The 13,961-nt window shown below is 42.2% G+C and overlaps 1 long non-coding RNA gene across 2 annotated transcripts in view; it reads left to right on the top strand.

Moving 5' to 3' along the window:
• The window catches only part of LOC128327649 (uncharacterized), a 130,588-nt gene that overhangs the window by 57,482 nt on the left and 59,145 nt on the right, over positions 1 to 13,961 (top strand). Inside the window, exon 2 of one of the 2 annotated variants that reach the window (XR_008308720.1) lies at positions 10,203 to 10,326. This is a non-coding gene — a long non-coding RNA (uncharacterized LOC128327649). The remainder of the gene's footprint in view (positions 1 to 10,202; positions 10,327 to 13,961) is intronic. The other variant, XR_008308721.1, reaches the window with a different exon arrangement.

Genomic DNA, 13,961 nt, shown 5'->3' with positions numbered 1-13,961 from the left:
GGATTTTCATTGATTAAAAATTGGATCCCAAAGCCAATACTGGAATTCTGAAGAATCCAAAGGACCTGGAAATCTTTTCTGTGATTCCAGACTGGAACTAAGCTGATCCAGAATTTGTGATTGTGCACAGCCCTAATATGTAATTGTCCTCTATTCAGGGCTAGCCTTAGGAGTGGGAAGCTGGATGATCACTCAGGGCACCAGCCTGAAGGGGGTGCCAATCTAAGCTTGATTGACAGTGTTTGTTGAGACTACTGTCTAGAATGAGCTAGACACAGAGAGAAATTTCCAGCATTAATAAACTTACCATTGGGAGGGAGCACTGGAGGCAGAGTGCTTTTGATTATGCTGCTCCTCTCCCCCTTATTGCCAATGGAATAAGCTTCTCCATTGCCCTAGAGATTTGGTTTACTTTATTCGCTGATCTAACACTGCACTCTGTTTCTAGATAGTACAAAAAGATGTTACTGAATTGGTCATTTATATAGATTTATTTGTTCTTTATTTCTCAGATTCCTCTGTGTGGTACATGTACAAACCTCGTTTAGATCACTGTGATTATCCCATTAGAAAAAATACCACTCCTCTCACTTTCAAACTATTTCATTATATATACCTGTACATCATGTATCTTACCACTCCATGATTATGTCAATGATATGAACTGTAAAGAAAGCTCTGCTTGAGGTATGACAGCTGGCACATAAAACTTCTACCTTAAATTACCAAACATGTATGAATTAACTCACAGTCAATGGCCTTAGAGTCTCGTCAGGGCCAGATGAACCCTTATGGAGTGTCTGTGTCTTTTAGTTTATATTTATACTCTTCCTCCCAGAAGTCTGGACTGCTGTACCTAGTTATGTGCACACATGCTACGTAAGACTTCAACTGGCCCTGGTAAAATTCTAACTCTCTTTCATCTGGTGTGAGTTAATTCACATATGTTTACTATATGCATGCACACACGCATGCACACCCCCACTGGGAATCAAAACTTTTCATCTGGTGGCTCATTGCTTCTTTGTTCCTGTTTCCAGCAGGGTGTTATAGGCACTTGATGGGAAGGAAAAGATCTTTTCCTCTATTTTTTTCAAAGGAGGGGAGAATGAATATAAATATTAGTTCCCAAAGTTGTTGGTGGTGATGGTGGTGAGTGTGTGTGTGTGTATGTGTGTGTGTGTGTACACACTGTTTTTAGATGGAGTCCTGCCCCTTGGGTCAGCAGACACACCTTTGTCCTCTTCTCCAGCCCTTCAGGTATTTGGAGAGTTGTTGACAAACTGGAAGATTCCAGACTCTGAAGAAAACAACCCCATGAGGAAAACTGACAGAACTCAGTACACTAGACTTGGAGAAGGCTGAGAGGAGACAAGAAATAACTCTTCAAACACCTTTGAAAGGCGGTTACAGAGAAAAATATGTGTTCTCTGCTCTTCCAGTGAGCACTAGGACCAGACTGAAAGGTTATATTTGGTGGTTGGGGGGGGGGGGTAGATCTTGGCAGATATTAGAAGAAACTAGTTGAAATTAGGAGAAATTTCCCAGTGTGAGAGCAGTTCAGTGATGGAGCCAGTTACCTAGGGGCTAGTGGCCCTCACTGGTCAGAGGTCTTTGGGATGAGTCTGAACAGCGATTTGTTGAGTATGTTCTACCTCTTGATTTTCTGTATCAAGCAGGGGGTTGGGCATCACCTTTCCAAGTCTTTGAATCTATGATAACAAATTGTAAATTTGTGCTGTTGAGTTGGTGTTGACTCTTGGCGACCTCAGAGCCATGTGGTTTTCTTCAGAAGAATACAAGAGAGGTTTACCATTGCCATCTCCCATGCGGTATGAGATGATGCCTTTCAGTATCTTCCTATATCACCACTGCCCGATATAGTTGTTTCCCCTAGTCTGGAAAAACATGCCAGCGCGGATTAGAACCAGCAACCTCTTGCTGCCTAGGCAAGTTACTTCCACACTGTGCCATATACAGTGGGGCTGCCTTTGAAAATGGTCTAGAAACTGCAGCTGGTACTAAATAGGGCTGCAAGATTATTAACTGGGACTGGATGTTTTGAGCATATTACACCAGTGTTTCATCAGCTGCCCTAACTCACCATCTGTTTCCAGGCACAATTCAAAGTGCTAGCGTTAACTAGGGATGTGCAAATTGATTTGGGTACAAATCGATTTGTACCCAAATATAGCTGATTCAGGTGATTTGGAAGCAAAAAAAAATCACAACTGTGGTCCATTGGCTAGATTTGGGTACAAATAGAATCACACCTGATTCGATTTGAATCGATTCGATGTTTGGATCACTCCTATTAATTCCCTCAGATTCCCAGGTTTCTTAAAAAAAAAAAAAGCAGCTAAGCTCTAGCCCTTGTAGACGTGGAGTTATGGATCAAAATGTGTGGTCACTATTTTTCAAGTGTTTGCATTCTTTGGTGTATAACTTTCTCTCAATGAATCCCTATGAGGATTCATTACACACCTTCATTTCTTCTATTCATTTTGACTCTCTTTTCGACAGTGCCAACTCTCTACTGCCCTGTGCTAACTGCACCCCACTCCCACCTGCAAGGCAGTGGGGTACTAATCAGTTTATGTTCTAGGATTTTTTTCAAGTGTTTAGGCACTTTGGTGTCCAATAACCTTTCCTCATAAGGAATTCCTATGAGGATTCATTACATTCCAAAGAATCTAAACACCTCAAAAATGCCTAAAATATAAACTGAATACCCAGTGGCTTGTGGGCTGCAGGGTAGTTGGAAAATGGGATGCTACTAATTCCCCACTCCACCTAAAAAATAAACTGAGTACCCCAGTGTATGTGTGTGTGTGTGGGGGGGTATAGTTGGCACATGGCAGTTGACAGTTGGCACTGTCCAGTGACAGTCAAAATGAATAGAAGAAATGAAGGTGTGCAGTGAATCCTCATAGGGATTTATTATGAGGAAAAGTTATTATACACCAAATAACCCAAACACTTGAAAAATAATGACTGCACATTTTGCTCCATAACTCCACTTGTACAAGGGCTAGAGCTTAGCTTTTTTTTTTTAAATGAAAGCTGGGGATCTGTGTAAGAGTTAGCATATGGCAACTTCAAATCCCCATTGTTTCCTATGGAGGAAATGTTCACAATCAGTAAACACTAAAAAAAAAAAATCATTAAATGTCAAGCAAGTGTCCCATTTCCTTGAAATTTGGGTGGTAGGTGGTACCCATGATGTCTCACCAACCTCCCAAATTTTGTGTCCCTAGGACCTTGTTAAGTGGTTTGAATCAGTCTGAATCGGAATCAAATTGAAGCAAATACAGATCCAATCTGGGGTGATGGGGGTATATTTGGACACAAAACAAATCAGGGGTGATTTGTTTGGGGCACACATTGAATTAAAAATGATTCGTGCACATCCCTAGTGTTAACATTTAAAGCCCTAAATGACCTGGGACCATGGTACTTGAGCGAGCACCTTGCCCCACTTGTCACAACCCAGACCTTAAGATCTTCATTGGAGGCCCTCCTCCAAGTGCCCCTGCCCAACAAGATGAGGCGGGTGGCTACTAGGGAGAAGGCCTTTTCAGTGGTTGCACCCCATTTATGGAATGGCCTCCCCTGTGAGATTCGCCTGACTTCATCACTTTGTTATTTTAGTCCCCAGTTAAAGACCTTTCTGTTCACTCAGGCTTTTTAAATTTTGATCTGATTTTATCGAGGAGAGGAGAGCTGGTCTTATGGTAGCAAGCATGACTTGTCCCCTTAGCTAAGCAGGGTCCACTCTGGTTGCATATGAATGGGAGACTTGAAGTGAGCACTGTAAGATATTCCCCAGGGGATGGGGACACTCTGGGAAGAGCATCTATGTTCTAGGTTCCCTCACTGGCATCTCCAAGATAAGTCTGAGAGAGATTCCTGCCTGCAACTGCCTGAAGCCACTGCCAGTCTGTGCAGACAATAATGAGCTAGATGGACCTATTGTCTGACTCAGTTTATGGCAGTTTCTTATGTTCCTATGTTCCTAACTGGTTTTTAAAAAGTCTTTAAAATTGTTTTGTGTTTTGCATTTTGCACTTTCTCCCTGCCCCCCATTCTTTTGTCTGTTATGATTTAAATTGTTTTGTGTTTTTATCTCATGTTTTAATGTTGTGTTGTAGGCTGCCTAGAGAACAATTTGTTATGGGGTGGTTAACAAATAAAATGTGATTATTTATGCTTTTTACACACAGTCTACCAGATGTTATTGAATGGATTTGGTACTTTAATTATTGGGCCATTTCCAAGGGTCTAGGATAACTAAAGAAAAATTAAAGATAGTGTTGTGGTATTCGTGCTCTCCTGAGTAGTGTGGCCTTCTGTAGCCGTAGTGTTGTAATTTTATTGATGCCCAAGGTGTCAAGATGGTGTTCAAGTTCAAAAAACAGAGCCAGCATGGTGTAGTGGTTAGAGTGCTGGACTCGGGAGACCTGAGTTCAAATCCCCATTCAGCCATGATACTTGCTGCCTGACTCTGGGCCAGTCACTTCTCTTTCAGCCTAACCTACATCACAGGGTTGTTGTGAAGGGAAACTTAAGTATGTAGTAGACTGCTCTGGGATCCTTGGAGGAAGAGCGAGATATACAATGTAAAAATAATAATAATAAAAGTTCTTTTGGTACTGCACCAAGGGCACCAACAACAATTGGGACCACTTCTGTTTTCTTTTTCCAGAGCTGCTCAATTTCAATCTGAAGGTCCTTGTATTTAGTTGTTTTCTCCAATTGTTTTTCACCAACTCGTCTATCCCCTGGGATTGCAATATCAATGACCAGAACCCGATTCTTCTCAATGACTGTCAGATCCAGCATATTATGTGCTAACTGCCTATCAGTTTTTATTTGAAAATCCCAAATAATTTTTGCCTCCTCATTTTCTGTAACCTTCTCAATTGGATGATTTCACCAGTTCTTGCTTGCTGGCAATTTGTAATTCTTGCAAAGGTTCCAGTGGATCATCGCAGCAACTTTATTGTGTCTTTCCTTATAATCAGTCCATGTGATTTTCTTACAGCAACATACAAGATGCTCAACCATCTCATCCACTTCCTTACATAACCAACAGTAATTATCTTTCTGGGTCTTATCAATTTTTGCATTTGCATTTGTCTGTAGTGATTGTTCCTGGGCTGCAAATAATGAGACCTTCCATTTCTTTCTTCAGTGTCCTCTTTTTTAACAACTGCTATGTTGTGCTATTGTTAACTTTTGATTGTATGTCATTAAAGAACTGACTGTGCAATGGTTTCTTGTGCCATTTCCCTCATCGATTCCTCATCGGCTGTTTTTGGTATTCATCCTTTGATTCCTTTATTTTCACCAGTCCTGTCTTACTCACTTCCTGTAACATATCTTCTTGGCTTTCATTGATATATTCTGTCAATGCTCATTTTTCTTCTTCAACAGACTGTCTGACTTGCAACATTCCATGTCCACCTTCATTTCTTGGCAGATACAGCCTATCAACATCACTTCTTGAGTACAGGGAGGGCATGATTGATGGTAATTATTTTCCTGTTTTTCCAATCCAGCTCATCCAATTCTGCTTGTGTCCAATCAACAATGCCTGCTGTATATTGGATTACAGGAATTGCCCATATGTTGATCGCTTTGATAGTGTTACCACCATTAAGTTTGGACTTCAGTGTCTTTCTTACTTGCCTGATATATTCCTTACTAAATTTGGTCTTCACTTCACCATGCTTGATTTTGTCACTTTGGAGAATGTGGGACTCTTTATGTTGTTTCCGTTTGGCATCTCAATTCCTTCACTAGTTGTCATTTTCCCTCAGTTTGTTGCCAATATAGCACATATGTCCAGTCCAACTCCATCACGATATCAAGGCTATAAATTCTAACCATATTGAGTAATCACTCAATTTTGGATGGTGACTTTCTTAAAGCTTTAGATCGTCCATTTAAAGAAGGTGGGAAAGCTTAACTGATGTTTTTGAAGTTTGGTATCCATGGTTTGTTTTATTCAAGATAATGGATAGCGGAATTAGGGAGATTACAAAAATTAAAGGCGACAATTAGTGTCCTTGAAATATTCCTCTCCGGATGTTAACTTCTTCCACTTCTTCTCCGTGTACTAGCAAATGAGTCTTCCATGTGTTCATTGCCTTTTAAACAAAAATTTTAATGTTATCATTCACTCCAGTCATATCCAGACATTTTAAATTATTATTATGATTAAATTATTATCGAGGCATTTATTATTATTGTTGTTGTTGCTGTTTACACAGTCAGGCGGGTGTTATTGACTGGTTTGTTTTATCCAGATATTGAGTCCTTCCCAAGGACCTGGGATGGCTGAATTTTATTATCAATGTTGCTGTTATTATTATAGATATTGTTGCAGAATATAGGCTGTTCCAAGTAAAGTTGCTTTTTGTAATTGGCTGATGGTGATGGTTGTTGTTGTTGTTATTATTATTATTTCTAACAATAGTGGCAACCTGATGTGCTACATTATGGCTCCATAAAGTTGTGCCCTGGGGCTGCTGCAGACCTTTAATGCAGCCTTAAGCGATTAAGATCGGACAATTCAACTAGCAGTGCTACCACAGTTTCCTCTATTGCTGTAAATGGGGGAAACTCTGGAAGCACTGCTAGAGCAACCTCCCATTCTTAATTTAAGTGGGTCTGGATTCTGCGTCTGCAGCAATCCTGAGGTTCAGCATTATGGACCCATAACATGGTGCATCTGGTCAGCCACTGTCTTAATTCAAAGAAAGATAATGGAAGAATTAATATCTTAATTCAAACAAATGCAAGGGGATAAAGAGCCAAATGTGTTAATATACTATATTGCCTGATAGTTGGTAGACTTATAATTTTGGTTCTTTGACCCTAAAATGAAAACCTGGGTGTATTTCAGACATAGTGGATTAAATTCTTTATAAAGTAAATGACAATCCAATAATTAAAACAGAACTTAGGACAGAGGGAAAGGTCAGGCATAAGCTGAGTGCAGAAATTTCTCCATGACTTTAATATTCCTTAAATGGCAATAGAGAAAATGACAGGGATCCCAAAAAGAATTTTTAGGCATGCCCATGATAATGGAGGTGTGCAGAGGAATTTGACTATTTTGATTTACTAGCATGCCATATCACAAACTGCTTATGAAACCTACTCAGTTTCAAAAGTGCAAATCTTTCTTGGGATCACAAAACTAGTCATATGCTTTAATGGATCCAGACCAAATGTCTGACAACTACATGTAATGAAAAGCTCCATGACAACAATGTTGAAATAAGAGCCTCCCCATCTCTGGCAACTTTTAAAAAGGCACTGAAGACACATGTTTTCACGCAGGATTTTAATTTGATATATAGTATTCATAGCTTTTAACATTGTGTTTTTAATAATTTTTATGTTTTAATCATTTTGAATATTGTTTGTGTTGCTTTTTGTTGTACACCACCCAGAGATGCAGGTTTTGGGTGGTAAATAAATATGTTAAACAAACAAACAAATAAACAATAACAGATGAAATGTAATGATGAAATGTAATGTAATTATTTTTTGAGAGAAAAGGGGAATTCTAATTTTATTCATTTATCTGCTTATTTATTGTCAGATTTGTATATTTAGAGTCAGCATTCCTTCAAGAGAAACATTTCAAGATGTTACTGAGAACATTTGACACCAAAGAAAGCAGAAATGATGCATAGAGCAGCAATATCCTGTTAGAGACGTTTACCCCTGCAATAGGGTTGTATCAAAGTAATGGGAAAAGAAAGAGATTATGGGTTATAAACTTTTAGCTTGTTGTTGGGGGCTACCATAGGAAGAGTGAAGATTAATAACTTATAATTAGTTGTGGATATTCTTGTTGGTTCATTAGGATAATGATCTAGTTTTGCTTTGCATCAGAACTCTTCATTTGGCTGGATGTTAGGCATAAACACAAAACAAACAAACAAACAAAGTAGTGGGGAATGTGGAAAATACTGTAGTTAGGCAAGATAAGCCCCAAATGCAGACTACAATAGCCTTAAAATGGAATGGAGGAAGTGTTCACATTCAAGTTCTTTAATGTTACAGCCACAAGCCAAAACAAAAGAAAAAGGTTACAATTATATAACAATAGATAGAGTGTATATAATTAGAACAGGTTAAAATTCAAATTGGAGGAAGTGTCACACTGGTAATTTGGTGAGGCCATTTCTTGTGAAAAACTCAAGACAGACATACTTGATTTACCTTTAACTATAAAAACTAATTACATGCTGAGCTTACAGTTACAAACACAGTTGCTAGATAATGTGCTACTGCTATTAATAATTGTCAATGATTGGCTAATAAGAAATTATAATTGTCTTAACTTTTTCACTTTTAGATATAAATGTATTTTAAGTTCTTTTAATCTTTTATTTAATGCACTGTTCATATTGTACTGGTCTTTGACTGTAACAATAAATGACTGACTGACTAATTACAGGGGGCCCTCATTATCCATAGTCCTGGCACCTGCAGTTTCACATATCTGCAGTTGGGTCATAGGGACCCAGTTTCTTTTTCATGAGGAGAAAACAGGATTATCTTCACCTATCTGCAATTCTTGAGTGACTGGAAAAGCTTTCTGCTGCCATTTTGTAGTGCTGAGCCATTTTGTGGCTTTTTTCTGCAACAAAACAAAACAAAAAACCAGCCCCTCAAAAAAGAACAAAAAGCAGAGGATTTGGATGTTTGGGCAGCATTGCTGGACTGCTGAAGAGCTGGAGAGCAAGGTACTGTGCTTACTTCTGCTCCCCCCGGCTTTTCCTTGTGATTTTCAGCACACTTCAGTGTGCTTAGGAACCTATCCCCCCCAATTCACACAGGGTTAAGGTTACTTAACTTTTGCCTCAAATGCTTACGCATCTGCCATCTTGGATCGGGGTGGATTAGATCATCAAAAACTACCCATTGAGGTGTCCCTATGTGTCCCTACAAGAGTACCCAATTTGATTCATATTGGTCCAGGCATTGCGAAGTTGATGGGGGGGACACACAGACAAAAGGACACATGGACACACACACAGAAAGCCAGGTAATTTCATAAGCCTACTGGAAAGTAGACTAAAAAGGCCCTGAGGATCGTGCAGCCCTTAGGAACATATTCTCAATAGGCACAGTAGGCTTCAGAGCAAAGGGAAAATTGACTAAAAGCATCCCTCCCACCTTAGGACTGTTGGAGCTGAGACCCTGGCGGCATCAGCTCTTATCTACAATGTCTCATAGTGACCATGGGGTGTGGGGGGCGGCAGTTACAGTCATGGATAAAAGTGCTGGACTCCTCCCCTCTTTCTTCTTCCAGTGTTAGTCTCCAATTTGTCTTTCCAGAGATGGCTGTTTGTTTTAGTTTCTCTCTTCAGCCATGAGCTACAGCTGAAATTAAGCTGCAGGCTTTTTCACATTTGTTTGTAACCTTTTATTTTAATAAATCCTTGCAGTTCTTCAATAATAAAGAATCATCTCAAGACCTCTTGTTTTGCTGCTTTCTCATCAAACTGGGTTTGCTCTGCTATTTGGCGACTGAACTGCCATTCTTCCCCTACAAGGACCAGCACAGTGTCAGCAACAAGAGCACTTCATTACTCAGCCTATGTCTTTTTTATTTCAAAAGAAGTTTATTGTGTGCTAATTTGCTCTGTTTGTCAGTCATTCTGGATGTGTTTTGTCAAACAGAAAAATAGAATATAGCTGTATTTGAAATACATAAATAAGATTGTATACGATTAAAGATTAAACAATACATAATGGAAGATTTAAATAAGGAAGAGGAAAAATTTATGACAAGTGAAAATAATCTGTAGAGTATTTGTATTTAAGATATGGTCAATGTGAATTTATCTACAGAAACATTTTGAATCTACTGTGCTGCATTATACTCTATTTCTTTTTTCCTAATGTAGCAAAAAGTTGTTTCACATATTTAGCTGTTATGCCAAGAATATTCTTAATGAGTGATCTTATATGATTGAATTATGTTTATAAAGATATTAATTATTATTAAAGAATTAAAGGGTGGATATAATTTGTTGATTTCAGTATTGATTGTTAAGAACCTTCCAGTATGCCTTCATCTTCACATTATCACGCAGATGCTGCCATGAATTTCCTAGTCCAATATTTGCCTTCAACAAGTATTGAATCTTGATCAACTCTTTTTTTACATTCAGCAGACCAGAAGTGCATGGCTCTTCTTCAACCTACTCATTTAAAGGATTCCCACTGAAGACTTCTTTAGGAGAGATCTATTCCAGCATTGCATGCTAGGCTTGTGCAGCAATCTGTTAAAGAAAGGTGAGTAAATATCTAAGGGTTTTGTATTAGACCTTCTGTTTAATCTATAGCAGTACTCAAGCAGGAAGACTGAAACACCAAACTGGTTACATCTCTTGCTTAACCACCGCCTTTGTTTCAAGATCTCGAACAAAGTTCCTCCAAGTTTCCCCAGGTTCAGCCAGACCATCAGAACCGTTTATTTGTCTCAAAGAAAAAGTGAAATGCCAGAGTAGTATTAGGGATGTGCATAAAACCGGTTCTCCCGGTTCGGTTCGGGTCCGAACCGGGTCCGGACCGGACCGGGGTGGTTCGGTTTTGGTTTTGCCAGACCACCCCCCCGGTCCGGTTCGGTTTCGAACCGGTTCGGATCCGAACCGAACCGGTTCGGATCACAAAAAGTGGCTGGTTTTGAAGGGGACATTGTGTTCTACCTGCCACCCAAATTTCAAGTCGATTGGACCTTCCTCTGATTTTTTACAAATTTTTTTCAAAAAATAAATTTTTGCCCATAACTCACAATGTGGAGCCCTTAGGGGCAAAAAAGCTGGGGTGGGTGGTAGCCACCCATGGGTGTCCTCCACCCCAAAAATCCCAAGGCAATTGGTGGCTCCTAGTATTATTGGTGAATTTCTGAAGAAAAATTTTTTTCCCATTGGCTAGAATGGGGGTTCGGGGCTGCCCCAGACCCACCTCTGTGGGGTGGCAGCACCCCCAAAGTGGGTCCGGGGCCATGGCAAAAATGCCCTCAGTCCCTCCCAGCAATCCCCGTAGAGATAGGAGTGATGGTTCTGTTGTTTTTCTGAGGTATTCTGAGTGTAGATTCTATGATAGCTTATGAGATTTCCAATGAGACACCATGAATCCACTCTCATTTGCTATCACAGAATCCACACTCACTCAGAACACCTCAGAAAAACAACAGAACCATCACTCCTATCTCTACGGGGATTGCTGGGAGGGACTGAGGGCATTTTTGCCATGGCCCCGGACCCACTTTGGCGGTGCTGCCACCCCACAGAGGCGGGTCTGGGGCAGCCCCGAACCCCCATTCTAGCCAATGGAAAAAAATTTTTCTTCAGAAATTCACCAATAATACTAGGAGCAACCCAACAATTGCCACCCCATCTTTTTGGCCCCTCTCTCTGGGCGCCCTAACACGTAACACCTAGTCAGTCCATCTTAATGCCTACCTACTACCACCACTCCTATCCAAGCAAGTAAGAGGAGGACACTCAGAGAGACAACACCCACTCTCTGATCTAACAAAAAGGCCACTGCTGTGCTGCCTGCCAGCACAGCAGCAGCAGCGGAGCAGCACACTAAGCACAAGAGCAGCACACACAGAGAAGAAGCAGGAGGCGGAGCAGCAGAGCAGCAGACCTGCCGCTCTGCATGATGGGTGACGTGATGCCCAAAGGAACCACCGCCTCACTCAGTGCCTGCCACTGACTAGGCCCGACAGACAGAAGCCAGCCAACCTGCTCTGCTCTGCTCTGATGCTCCCCATGGATGATGCACACACACCCTACATCTGCATCCCAATGACCAGACCAGACCAGACCAAGTGCGCAGAGTCAGCACAGGCCAGCAGCCACCAGCCCAGCAACAACAACAGCTACTACTGCTACCACCACAACCAGTGTTGCCGCTACAATAACATTCCCAGTCCAGTCACGCGCGCCACAGCCTGAGCCTAGCACACAGCCAACAGCTGCTGCCAGCCAGTGCCTGGCAAGCCCAGCCAACATGAGGAGGAGAGAGCTAACAAGTAGACGGCGCACGCACATCACCAACCCATCACGACGGCGCAACTGCAAGGGGAGAGGGCACAATTACAGGCAGGAGGAGGAGGAGGAGGAGGAGGCGGGCGAGGCAATCCTAGCACAGATTTGAAAGTTTAAAATCCACCAGGACATCTTCTAGAATCTAGACTTCTGTTTTTTCTACCACCAGCTGTAGTGTCTAGTTAGTCAGTGTGCTGTGCAGCTGAGCTGAGCTGAGCTGAGCTGCATGTGAGGAAGGGTGATTGTAGCTAGTTCTTTAGTTTCAGCAGACTGAGCATTGAGCATGGGCAGTGGCCTTGGGAAGCAACACAATTACACGACACTCACCTGCTGCTGCTGGTTCTAGAAGTTGCCTCTTCTCGTCTTCACCTCTTCGTGTGTGTGTGTGTGTGTGTGCAGTGAGTGCATGCCTTTTGCCTTGCTGGAAAGAAATGCTTCTCTGGTCCACCACCACATATCTGCTCAAGGACACAGAGGCCCAAGGCAGAGGTGGTGGCACCAGTGTGAGTGCATGTGTGCTGGTGGTGTTTGCCACCACAGGTGTTTTGTGTGTGTATGTGTGCGCTGCTAGCTAGGAGGGGGGAGGGAGGCAGGGAGGGAGGCTGGGAGGCAGGGGGGAGGAAAGGGGAGGGGGAGAGGGATGTAGAGGGGATTGAAGGGGGGAGGGTCCGGCTCAGAGTTGGTCAGCCACATATTTGTGCACACACGTGCTCACGTGTGTGCTTCGGTGGGAGAGACCAGACTCTCATCATCTGCCAGACCGGGGTTGGGGGCAGGTGAGGCGGTGGTGGGCTGGAAGGGAGGGAGGATGGAAGGTGGTGAAGAGGAAGGGGAGAGGATGAGAGGGGAAGGATGGAGGGAGGCATGGGGGGGAGGAAAAAAAACATGTAGACAGACACACACCACACTACACACAGAAAGCATCCACACACAGAGACAGTGCTAGGCATCCATTCACACAGACAGACAGACAGACAGACAGACACACAACAGGAAGAGACAGACTGAGCCTGCACCACACACACACACACAGACCCAATTCCCCCCCTGCACAGTTATCAATCAATATGTTGTGTTGGCAGCCAGTTCATTGCTATTCTGATGGTTTTGGGTTTTTTGCCATCAGCCAACATCAACAGTGACCACAATCAAGATGAACATAAGATGATAATAATTCATTCGTTTCATTTCAAAAAATCACCCAATCATCTTCTCCATGTAAACCAAGCCCCCCACACATGATTTCTGGTGACATTTTCAATAAAATCAATTCATTTGGCATTCATCATTTTGTTCTCCCTTTGTCACCTTTTTTTCTTTCTTTTGCATAATTTTGAGGCTTGATTTTGACATGGGGTTTTTAAAGAAAAAATTATTTACATGTTTATTTACATACAGTATTTACATATCTACACTGCATTTTTGAACGTATACCCGCCGCTGCCGCTAAGTCTAGTACTCCGTGGGCTGTGCTACTTTGGGGGGGTGTGCCGTGCCCACGCCAGGTCCCCAAATGCTGACAGGTGGATAGATAAAGGGCCTGTGCTGGTCAGCATTGGGTTTCTTTTTAGGTGGGCGTGGGCATTGTAAACATCTGGCCAGTCGCAGCACTACAACTACTACTACAACTGCATCTCTGTGTGGGCACACTACACGCTGCGACTGGCTGGCACGGCTCAGCATCTGTCACGTCAGCTCAGCTAGAGGTGGAAGGGGGGAGGGTAGGGATAAGCACAGAGTTCGAGCCAGGCAGGTGACCAACCATGGGGCAACCCACGGTAATCACTCGCCCGTCTCAAACTGCAGCTTGGGGTAGCCCAACAGGGGGAGGTTCACCTTAAGGAAGACCAGCTGCTCCACCAGACCAGG

The sequence above is a fragment of the Hemicordylus capensis genome, chromosome 5, assembly GCF_027244095.1.
Source record: "Hemicordylus capensis ecotype Gifberg chromosome 5, rHemCap1.1.pri, whole genome shotgun sequence".
Lineage (NCBI taxonomy): Eukaryota > Metazoa > Chordata > Lepidosauria > Squamata > Cordylidae > Hemicordylus > Hemicordylus capensis.
The sequence above is the reverse complement of the archived record's forward strand: the minus strand, read 5'-3'. Positions and strand labels throughout refer to the sequence as shown.